This window comes from Scophthalmus maximus, chromosome 2 (genome assembly GCF_022379125.1).
Source record: "Scophthalmus maximus strain ysfricsl-2021 chromosome 2, ASM2237912v1, whole genome shotgun sequence".
Classification (NCBI taxonomy): domain Eukaryota; kingdom Metazoa; phylum Chordata; class Actinopteri; order Pleuronectiformes; family Scophthalmidae; genus Scophthalmus; species Scophthalmus maximus.
In genome coordinates this window covers 18401695-18413354 of record NC_061516.1, presented here as the reverse complement: position 1 = coordinate 18413354, position 11660 = coordinate 18401695, and positions in this window count along the sequence as shown.

Sequence of the window (11660 nt, the reverse complement as noted above, 5' to 3'; positions counted from 1 at the left end):
TTTTACCCCACATCTACCTATGTTGAGGTGCTGGCAGTTGATCAGAAGACTGAACGTCATGCTTGACAGCATTTTCTATGTGAGGATTGATTCTCAGATTTATCAATACTCAATACTAATAATACTTAATGTTTCCATTCGTCGTTGCTTCTTCAAGTCCCAAAAACCTGATTAGAGGTTTTCAATAATAATGTTTGTCCCAAAGTTCCTGTAGGTCAATTTACTGCACAACCACAAACAAGATGCAATTGAGCTGACTAATGTCCCGCCATAATCATCATTAAATATAACTAGTTATCCTAATGAGGTCATTAATCAAGGTAAAACATGCATTCATTAGCAACTGGCTATGGCAGTATGTGTGCGTTCACTTTGCATAAATCCTGTTCGTATGATCTTCACACACTAAAGCACCATTATAGTGAAAAATAATACATTTTTTGATTCTTTAAATGAGCAAATTTAGGGGCTAAATAGTCCAATCAGTTTAAAACACCTGAAAACAAACAAGATGCATCTAATCACAATTTGGAGTTTCACAGAAAAGGGTCCTGGTGCAATTAACATTTATTAAATAACCTGGTATGTATAGAGACTGTTTTTTAAAATATATATAATTTTTGGAATGTGTTTGTTGCAGTCGGTTCAGCTGTGTGTAATTATGATGCCAAAACTTTGGGTGATCATTTATTTTCTTGTTTATATGCTGCCCAGCGAGCACACTAATCAGCACAAAAATTATATTTCATTAGACTTTTTTATATGGGGCTTGATGCTCCGTAAATAAAGAACAGTATATTCTATATTTATTTATATTATAGGCAGCATTGCTACAGAATCACATCTTCATTCAGCTTGAGCTTCATTCAGATGAATCCCACTATTGATCCGAAGCCACTGAGGTCACCTTCACATGCAGTCTGCCTTCATAGATCAGCTCCTGATCACGTGCACAATCGTGTTTGAATTAAATGAAAGGCGCAGGTTTGCTCTGCTGTGCTTTCATAGACGCAAAATCTGCCCCTTAATGCTTCACACACACACACACACACACACACACAAAAGCTACAACTACGACTCCAGTGTAGGTGGTCAAGATGTTGCACCACCACGTTAGGTTACTTTAAAGTTTTCTTTTAAATGGTCTCACATTAGCTTTTTTTTGCAATTCAGGTATCCAGCTTGTTCCTAAGATTTAGATTTGGTGTCTCTTCACAGGCTGCGTTGAGTCTCTTGCATCACCCGCTCCACAAAGTCTGACCAAATCATCCTGACGTACAAACTACTTCACCATACACGCACAAAACTACGATGTACAACTCTCGAAGTGTCGTCAAGGTGAAGATGTGTTTATTTCCTCTCAAGGTCAACAATAAACTTTCACGCTCAAATCTAAAAATAGAATCAAGATGCACCACATATGAGGTTAATATACTAAGATTACTGCCAACTCGCTCGAAAATAGATAAAGCACGAATATTGTTATTTGAAAAGCACAGTGCTGAACTCCCTGAGTAACTCTGGATATGATTCCCTCGACCACCGAGGATCAAGTTCCTCCCTGGCGTCAATAAATATCTGAAAATCACACGCGTCCTATGAGCCCCAGTCTCTGATGCAGGACCACATGGTTGCTCTAATAAGCAATAACACATTAATGCCTCGCTGTTGAGCCACTGTCTGGATGCTTTCTACAGGCTGCCATTTAGCTGGCTGCCTCTAATATACCTGTCCACATGAAGCTAATGCCTGGCTGCGTTCCTGCCTCTGACCTGCCTCAGGTGACTCAGAGCGCATCCAGCGCTCCCTCCCTCCGGTGATTTTCCTTATTAGCATCTGTTGGTCGCCACGCAGTCAAAAGCGATGCTGGCACTGCACACGTGATGCCTCCGCAACAGCTGCACCATTAAAGTGGAAAGCAGAAGTCGTCGGACCCTCGTGGGGATCGGCGTGCCCTCTGTGTGACACCTACTTCTCTGGAGTGGATCTTTACAGATCTCCCGTGCAGCCACAGCTGGCACCGTGATGGAGGTCATCTGGAGAACTGGAGATGGCTAACGGTTGAATAGGGGGGCTGGTTTTATTTAAACCCCTTACAGTTAATTGCAATTCATTTAAACGAACTCGATATAATACAAGCTGATGTGAGTATTATCTGCAACAGGCTCACTGAGGGATCATTTTAAATAATTCTCTTGTCCAATGAAGTGGTTTATTTCTTTAATTTTATACTTTGGTTTGATCAGTTCATCACAAGAGCATCTCTTCGCCATGAAATAGTCAAACCGATATGTAAATTTCATCATCGAGCCACATGAACATCCCCCCTTTATGTAAGTGGATAATCTGCATTATCCCACATTATGATCTGCAGCAGATTTACCGCCCCTGAACTTTCCTCCCCCTCCACCTCATCCTCTCCTCTTTAGTTTTCGCTTTTCCTCTTTATCCATCTCAGGAGCACTCACTTAACATATTACAGCATCTGCAGCCAACGCTAGAGGGATAGAAGGCGAGAGACGAGCTTCACAACGCAGCCGATGCTTAAGCTGCTCCACGCAGACCACTCGTAAAGTCAACTGCACTCAGATCAGCCAGATTAGTGGAAAGGAAAAGCCCTCGGCGTCCGTTCTTCAGTGTCAGTATCTCGGCATTAGCATCACCTTTGGTAGGGTGTCTCAGCCCTCTGCTTGGCTTTGCACTGCAATAAAGTCAGTGGGAGAAAGGATGGCCGTGCGCTGCAGGCAAAATCTCGACACGTTCGTCACTATATACAATATACAATAGTTATTTTACCATGCCTGCTTTTGATAACAGAGGCTAATAAAAGAGGACTGTTTGTCATGTGTGTTGTGCAGCTCCGGCTCATCATTACCTGAAAAAATTCAACTTTTGACATATGAGGAGTCATTGCTCAATGGCGATTTTCACCTAAGTGTTAAGAATTTATTAGCGGCAGCAATATTATAAAAATTACATGGTGAAGTACAATTAACAGTTTCCATACAAATAGCATTTGAGGTCCAACTGAGCAAGTTAACAACTATTACAGTCGCAGAATGCTTGCTCAGTGTGAGATTAGTTGGGTTTTCCCTGTAATATGGTAATATTGACCTCACTTTGTAAAGTGCCTTGAGACAATGTATGTTGTGATTTGGCGCTCACAAACATTGGTTTTCTTTAAAAAAAAAAAGGTGCCATTTATCTTCTTGCCAAACAAAATCGGTGGGACTTTAACCTTTGCTGAGCTCCCTCTTCTTTTGCTTTTGATTTGCAGTTGTTTAAAAGAGATGTCGCTGCCTGAGAGGCTCGATTCAGGGCAGGATAGTAAAAGCAGTTTTTGAACAAAAAAGGATATAAATAATACATTTGGCTTGCTCACCGGGCTGATTCTGGATTGCTATTGTTAGGCGGTGCGATCAGGAGAATTGTCACTGGCTGTGCAATTTTGTGTGGAACTGCTGCGCAGATTGGACTAAATTCCAAGCACCTATTTGTGTTTGTTAAATTTCCCTTGAGTCTCCTGCCACACGTATCAGTCCTCTCTGCTCATCTTGAAGTTCAGTGGCGTTACATGATGTCACAACATCTTTGCACTGACAGGAATGAGAAGTGTAAGTTGGACCCAGGGATGGAAAAGAGTCGCGGAAAAGTGTCCTCAAGTGAAAGAGCTGGTGCTTAAAAGAAATTTTATTCAAGTAGACAGAAGATTGAGTGGAAAGTGTACTCGGCTAAAAGTAGTGTGTTGAAATATATTCCGAGTGAACCTGGCTGCCTTCAATTTTTTATGGGGGCAAGTTGAGGGGTAAAAAATGTTATATGATGATGATAATGTTGTATGATAGAACCATTAAAGAACATCAAGGGTCTGCAAGATGAAGTGCAGGGAAATACCAACGCATATAAACCTTTACCCAGTTACAACGGCACCAAAACCAGCCAATAAATTCCAGTCAGGGCACTTTGCAGCCTGTCGGCGGATCTGACAATTACAAATATGCAACCAGCTTCAGAAAAAATAAGAAGTAGCCCTAAATTGGGACAAAACTCTAAACTAACCACACAAAAACACAAATAAGACAAAAAACTAAAACAGAATCAGGATTTCTGCAGGTTTCAACAAAATGTAATGTAATTTAAAACATTAATTTCACATCTGAAAAGGCAGGTTATGGTTAGTATTAGGTTCAGGTTAAGAAATAGGTGTCAGTATCGGCTGCAGACAAATATACAAAAGCATGCAGGCATCAGGCGCCACCGATGTGCTCGTCTCTGCTTTATCTACATAAATCTTGTTTGGTCTGTCAGCTGTTTAACACCTCGTAATGATTCGGGAAAAATACACACTTCAACCGGTGATAGTCACAACTTCACACACACAGACACTGACGAATTCAAAGAAAGGCTCAAGAACCAAGAATTGCCTTTTATAGCAAAAACGCATGAGACAGACAGACAGACGGATTTGTGTGAGGAGGAAATATTGTAGATATATTTGAACCGGATCTATTGTATTGCATATAGGGATAAACTTAGATTGGCATGGGATAATATTGAGGTAGGATTAAATGGACATAAGGATGGAAGAGTCAGGGATAGATGGGTTTTTGGAATAGACACGGAAGTGGTGCAGGAGATTGAAGGCTTCCTGAGGCATATTGCCTTTCCTACACACTGTACATCCAAGAGCTGCTTTATTAGAAAGAGAAGATAACACCGTTAAGGGCAAGTGGTAGGCCTGGTTATGGAAAACTGGACATCACTCATGTAGATTTACTCATATGTCGGGGCGGCAGAAGGGCTTTTATACTGCAGGGGGGAGCAGGCAGAACATCCCCATGAAGCGTTAAGCTCTGGTGTTCGAGGCCCTTACTCTGACGGATCAGACCTGTGCTCACGTTGAAGTTGGGAGAGCCCGGGAGTTGCACGGTTTCACCTTGAGTCTTCACAGCAACAAGGAGGCACTGCGATATTTTTCAGCATTTCAACAGGACGCACGGTGTGCAGGACTGACGCAATGAGACTTCCTTTCGCAGGGGGTTTCGTTAACATGGACCTCTATTAGTGGTCAAAGCAACGCTTTTCAGATCAGATCTCCTGCAGAGGAATGAACAGCAGAAGTGACGATATATCGTAAGAGAAGATGTATGAGTATGGACATTCAAAACATGCAAATCATTTTTTTTTTTTATCAAATATTGACTTACTACCGACTTTACTTAGCGGAAACGTGTCGAAGCTGGAGCCTCATCTGGATGAATGGAGGTTAAAAACATCGAGTCATTGTGTCCTTTGGTGGAATTAGTCTTTCATCCCTATCCCTCCGTGAAACAAAGGCCAGATATAAAAAACAAAGCAGCAGACAGAGGTTCATTACGGCACAGAGAACCAATTGGCCACACTATCGTTTTTCCAATAGAGCCAGCTAACCACTGCTTTGGGTGATTATGGATTTATCTATCTTTGCTTCCTCTTCACCTCTTCACACATCACCGACTCTTGCTAAATGTTTCCCTCCGGGGATGTGGCGAGGGAAGGTGATAAATCGTGCTCGTGTACGCGAGGCTTTTAACTGATCCCTGTGAATATCAGGCCAATGAGAGTCGCTGGAGCATTTCCATTGGATTCCCCTCATTATGTCTATGTCAATATTATTGCTTATTATATAATATTAGATTTCTTTTATGTAGCGTCTTCTAAACTAAGTAGTTCCATGGATATTAAATAACCTGTTTTCAACTGAGATGTGGCAAAAAGGGAAAATGCAAATGCAAAAATCAATTACAGAAATAAAAGCTGGTGCCAAAACCTAGACAACTACAATGGTGCTCACTAGAGCGCATACCTCCGCCGAGGCCAGACAATCCTACACGTGATTGTCTAGTTCCTATTATTGGAATATTAAAGAGGAAAATTAAGTGGTCGGGTAACCTTGTCATGAAACACAGTCCTAAACAGTGAACGTGAAAACGAATATACATTTAACTCTTAACTACGTATCCGCTCGAGAGAAATGAACTGAACACAGTGTTATATGGCCACACAAAATGTGTCAACTGGAAAGGCTGCGGTGTTTCCGCATCTTTTAGCCCTTCGCCTTGGTTTTCTCATCAGACTAATTTGCAGCTGTAACAGACCAAAAAAAATCGCTGATAAACGGACCGTATGCTCCCTGCAGATATTCTTCTCAGTAGTAGTTGGAAAGCAAAACAGAGCAGCGCGCAGAGTGACTATTGGAATAAGATTTGTAAGGTAGCCAGAAAAATACCACTCCAACAGAATTCTCTGCTAAACACGTAGTTCTTGTCAAGTGGCAAAAACAAATACAATCAATGCAGGTTAAAAAAGCATTTTCTTTTATCCATTATTGAATTTGAATATATTCTAAGTGTTAGGATTAGACAATCCACGATTATACTTGTTTTTTATTTTCTATAAAGGTTTTTATTTTCAAAAAGAATTAAATGTGAGTCATGAAACAGTTCAAGAAGAGAGGAGAGAAGAAAGTGTCTTCTTCGTCTCGGATGACTTTTTAATATTTTAAAAAGTACAATAACCTCTTATGTTACCATTTTGAAACCAAAGGTAATTAAGGGGAATAACTTTCACTCCAGCTCAAAAGAAAAACTCATTTAGTGAAGGCTGCTCTCGAGCTTATGTAATAATAAAAACCTTATTTTGGAATTCAAACTCTTTAATTTTCTCTTTGCATTTCACCTGCAGCAAAGAAAGACAAAAAACGACCTCCTTCTCCTCGTGTATTGCCGTTGCCTCCATTATGAAAATGATACCACCTCCTCCACCCCCTTCTCTCCCCGTCCCCACCACTTTTTTCCCCCCTTGCTCCTGGCTGCCACGACGGCCCGCTCATAATTCTTCCTGCTATATGGCTGCCGTCAGGTGATGAAATGGATTCCTTGACCAGAGCAGGGCCTGGCAGTTGTTTTAGTGTTTGGGTTTTAGCAGAGCGATAAAGCCTCGCTGGCTAACCCCGGCTGACAGAGAGCTATATCTAATAGGCTTGTCCCTCTTGTGCCAAATCGCCTGCTGCATTTCAATTAAGGGGTTTTCAGGAGTGAAAGAGGCAATGTCAGACCGAGTGCTCGCGGGTTACGGGTAACACCGAATGTTCAACGGATAGCCACAAATTTAGCGACAGACATTAATGTTCCCGAGAAAAGGAATATTAACTCAATATGAACTTAATTCAGTTACGTGATGTCTGGACAGTTATTTTTATGTGAGGACAGTGTCCTCCAACTGATGCCATGGTGCATTTTGACGTATGTGGACGTTTTAGAGAGCGCACCTGACAAGTCTGTCGAGTTTGTGTGTTTACATGGATTTCCAGATATTCTGTAAAGTAATTGTGCTGATTCACCACCCTCACCTTTACAAGCTCATTAACCAATGCGTTTAAAGCCCACCATGGTCTGAGGGGGAAAGGTTTTTGTGGCGTACCGCCTGTCACCACTAGAGGTGCTATTTCAGGAAACGGTTGACATTGGTTGTTTGTCACACCCTTCACCAGAAAAATCTTTTTTCACTTTCTGTGCACCACTTTCAGATGTCTTCTTCGTGACATTGAGCAGTACTGACTAACAGTGGTCATCGAGCTCGCAGTTTTGTTTCCAGTTGTTTAAGGGAGAAAAAATATTTTAAATTTGCACTGTGATTTTTGCATATTTGCATCAACAGCTCTCTCTCTCTCTCTCTCTCTCTCTCTCTCTCCCTCCGTCTCTATCCGTCTCTTTCCTCTTCTTTCTGCCTCACTTAACCTTCTTTTTCTCTCTTCTTCTGATCCAGAAAAGCTTTATCCTCTGTACCTTCTGTTCTATTGTGCAGTGACGGCGCCCTCATCAAAGTGAAGCAAAGGGCGAGGAAAGGGTTCAGCATCCAGCACAAAGAACAGACGCTGCAACAATATGTGTGTGCGTGTGTGTGTGTGTGTGTGTGTGTGTGCGTGTGTGTGTGTGCGTGTGTGTGTGTCTGTGTGTGCGTGCATGTGTATATGTGTGTGTGTGTGTGTGTATGTGTGTGTGTGTGTGTGTGTCTGTGTGTGTGTGTATGCGCACGCGCGTGTATGTGTGTGTGTGTATGTGTGTGTGTGTGTGTGTGTGTGTATCTGTGTGTGTGTGTGTGTGTGTGTGTGAGCGTGTGTATGTGTGTGCGTGCGTGCATGTTTCAGTCACACCAACTAAAAACTGAGACTCACTTTAGTTTTCTTCACGCAGCCAGTCTCATTTAAAACTGTAATAAGCTGTAGGTGTTGATTCAAAGTTATCAAGCACCTTACATGGATGAAAAACATGCAACGCAGTCAATGAAATGCAATTATTATTTCGGTATATAGTAATTGCGGTGGCTTTTGCAAAGACACAAGCTTGGGAGATGACTGGACGCCACAATGAATTTCAAGGAGCATCGTGTATTTGAGCAGTTTGTTGTAGATGTCAAATAGACGTCAAAACAATGTCAACTACAAAGGCTCTTTACAAAAAAAAGCTCTAATTAAAACATTCATCTGACAGAGAAATGGGTGTAAGCTAATGTGCACACATTACTGAGTACAACAGAGCTACTCCGCTCATTATCTAAGAGCAACGTGTCAGATCTCCTGCAGAACCATCTTAGAGATACTTTCATCGTCCTCAGCGAGGACTCAGCCACCGGCTCCTCTGTCTGTCGGAAGACTTGAATCAGTGCGATAAAAGCCTCCGGGCGGAAATCTCTTATAGACGAGGGATAAAAGGCAGGAGAATGTCCACAGCTGAAAAGTACAGTGGAGAGTAAGTCGAATACAGGAGGGACAATTAATGCAGAAAGTAGTTAAAAATACACACACATACTGAACTAACATGGGACAACGAATCGTTTCCTAAGACGATACAATGACCTTGTTGGTATGACAGTGGTTTAAACCATGCTGTTGTTTGAACTACAAAGTTACCGTATTTCAGTTTCCATATAAATATACACGGTATATTTGGAACTTACATCCTTGATGATGAATTGTATTCATCAAGCACCGAGCTTCTAACCACAGTTCAACAGTTGTCGGTTCGAAATTACAGAAGTGAACCTGTGTTGCTGAATAATGGTCTGAACTATGTGAGTTTCTATCATAGTTACCAGGATAACTATAGTTTTGGGGCACACTTGCATCACAACTGCAAGTTGCTGATGTATAGTTGGCAACTATGCTTTTGGGAAACGGACCCCCGCTCGCTTATCAGAAGCTGCGAGCGGGAGATCAAAGTAGCAACAGCAAAGCGTAGAGAGGAAGCTTTGAGAGCGAGACAGAGCAGCAGAGTGCAATGTGACGGACGGGGGGTAATGGAGGAGAGGCAAAAGAGCAAGTGGGAAGATTGAGAGAGAAAAGACAGAAAGAGAAAGAGTCAGGGGCAAAACGAGACAGAAATGAAATGTTCGAATCCAAAACTGAGAGGAAGGCATACAGTCAAAGATTTAAGAGCGAGAGTCTGTGGATCTCGGTTTGATGGATAGAATAATTCCCTCGAGTAGAGAAAAAGACACAGATAAAAAAATACAAATGACAAGGGCTGACAAAATGTTCAGAGTGCAGAGGGAGGAAAATAGCACAAAAAGCATGGAGATGTAGACTGTGACAAGAACTTTGAAGACGGCTTGAAACAGTCGGCATAATGAAGGATCTAATGTGCAGGAAAAACCTTGAGACTTCAGTGCTTTCAACTGCAGGCCCGAGCTGCATACTGCTGCAAGGGACAGGTGCACTTAAAACGTCTGTTTTGAAGACCAAGATATTCAAAATATTCTTTTTTTCTCGCAACATATAACTCTCTGATTTTATTGTCTCGGCGAATTAACCAAAGTCCAGCCTTTTTAAAGCCACTAGCCTGCTGGCGATCCATGAGCCCGGTGTGTGAAAAACACTGGCTGGATTTAACCACATGGGGGCCAGGAGCATTAATATATTTATAATATAATAATAAGGTCTTTAGGCACCCACAGACCTGACACCCCAACTATTCCACACATTTAAAGTAGAGTAGACACGGCAGACTGAGCTGCAGATTACGGTCCCATCCGGGGGCGAACAGACGATAAAGCAGGGCATGCATTTGGGGGCAATATTCAACTGGAGGCTTCACAAAGTGGCGTTTCACAAGCCAACGGGAGATGTCATGGTGGGACGCCACTGCACCTCGACAAAAAAAAATAAAAAATTGGCATGTGATGTAATTACTACAATCCAAGTGATGTGCAATGAACTGTCCACTATTGGTAAAAGTAAATGTGTGTTGTGTCAATCGCTGTTTATGGATTAACATCCAGCCTCTTCCGACTAAGAGACCACAGTTTATAATTAAAATGTTGAGTTTGTGCATAGTCGCCAGCAGGAACCCAGATTGGTCGGTTTACCATGTTGATTTCACTCTCTCGTCAATCAGATCTACTGAGAAAAAGAGGGAACCATTTACAGTACTGGACGTACTGGATGTTTAGATAATTAAGGCCTTCAAACAAAACCAGAACATACAACAGCTTTGTCCAGTCGCCACTTGAGGCCACCAAAGTGCATGATTTCCCAGCCCAGCATCAGTCCATCACAGATTAATGGAAAGACTTATCATGAAGGACAGTCATTCCTACAGTATTATACCGTATATACACATCATACATGACATTATCATTCTCTTCTCACAGTATTTGCTACCTCTGTTGGATCAAAACTTTAGCCTCCCTCCGTCCCCTCCGGTCACTGAGCGTATAGAGGAAAAGAAAGAGCCTCCTCTCTTGATGCCAGCCAAGCAGAAGATAAAGAAGCAGGGCAGTTAAGCTTTTGTCGACACAGAGACACAAAACTCTAAGAGATAAAATAGAATGGAGCAAACATAAAGCCTAGACTGTGGCTATAATGTGGCGTTCCTGAGAGACCCTGGGCCATGAAACCCACAGACGGAAATTAAATATGAAGGAAGCTGGAAAGAGGAACCTGGGCACTCCAGAGGTTCACAGAGGTAATGAGGAAGAAAGCTACACTTCCTGTGCTTGTATTTCCATTCTATGAACATCAGCTCACAGTGCCGCCTGAAATTCAACACCAGAGAGCGTGAATGAATCGCTGTCCGTCCACGAGACAGGAACTCCACAAAGCTCACTTCCTTCAGAAGTTACTATGGCCTCCCGAGGGGATCGGGCAGTGGAGCTCACCGCCACTCTTCAGTCACCTGTTGGACCTAAACTCAGGTAACACGTTGCACTTGGATCTATTACACAGGGTACTGTCGAATATGAACTCCCACAGGACTAGTACTGAGAGAAACTTAATTATGAAACACAGTTTAAAACTGCGGGGCTGTAAGGCGTATGGCTTTCATCACTTCTAAGTGTCGCTGGCACTTCGATCCGAGTGGCAACCCACCGTGACGTCACCCATCGGAGTGAGTTTAGCATTTAGGCCAGCGCCATTAACTTCAATAATAACACACACACACACACACACACACACACACACACTAGCCACACTGTACACTGTAGCCACTGACATTACTGATGGCTGTTGGAATGGGATCAGTTGGGGGTCAAGGGGAATCATGGTGTGAGCTGATGATGGAAGATAACATACTTACTTTCCTTTCCCAGATGAAATCACGAAGATTACATAACAAAAACAA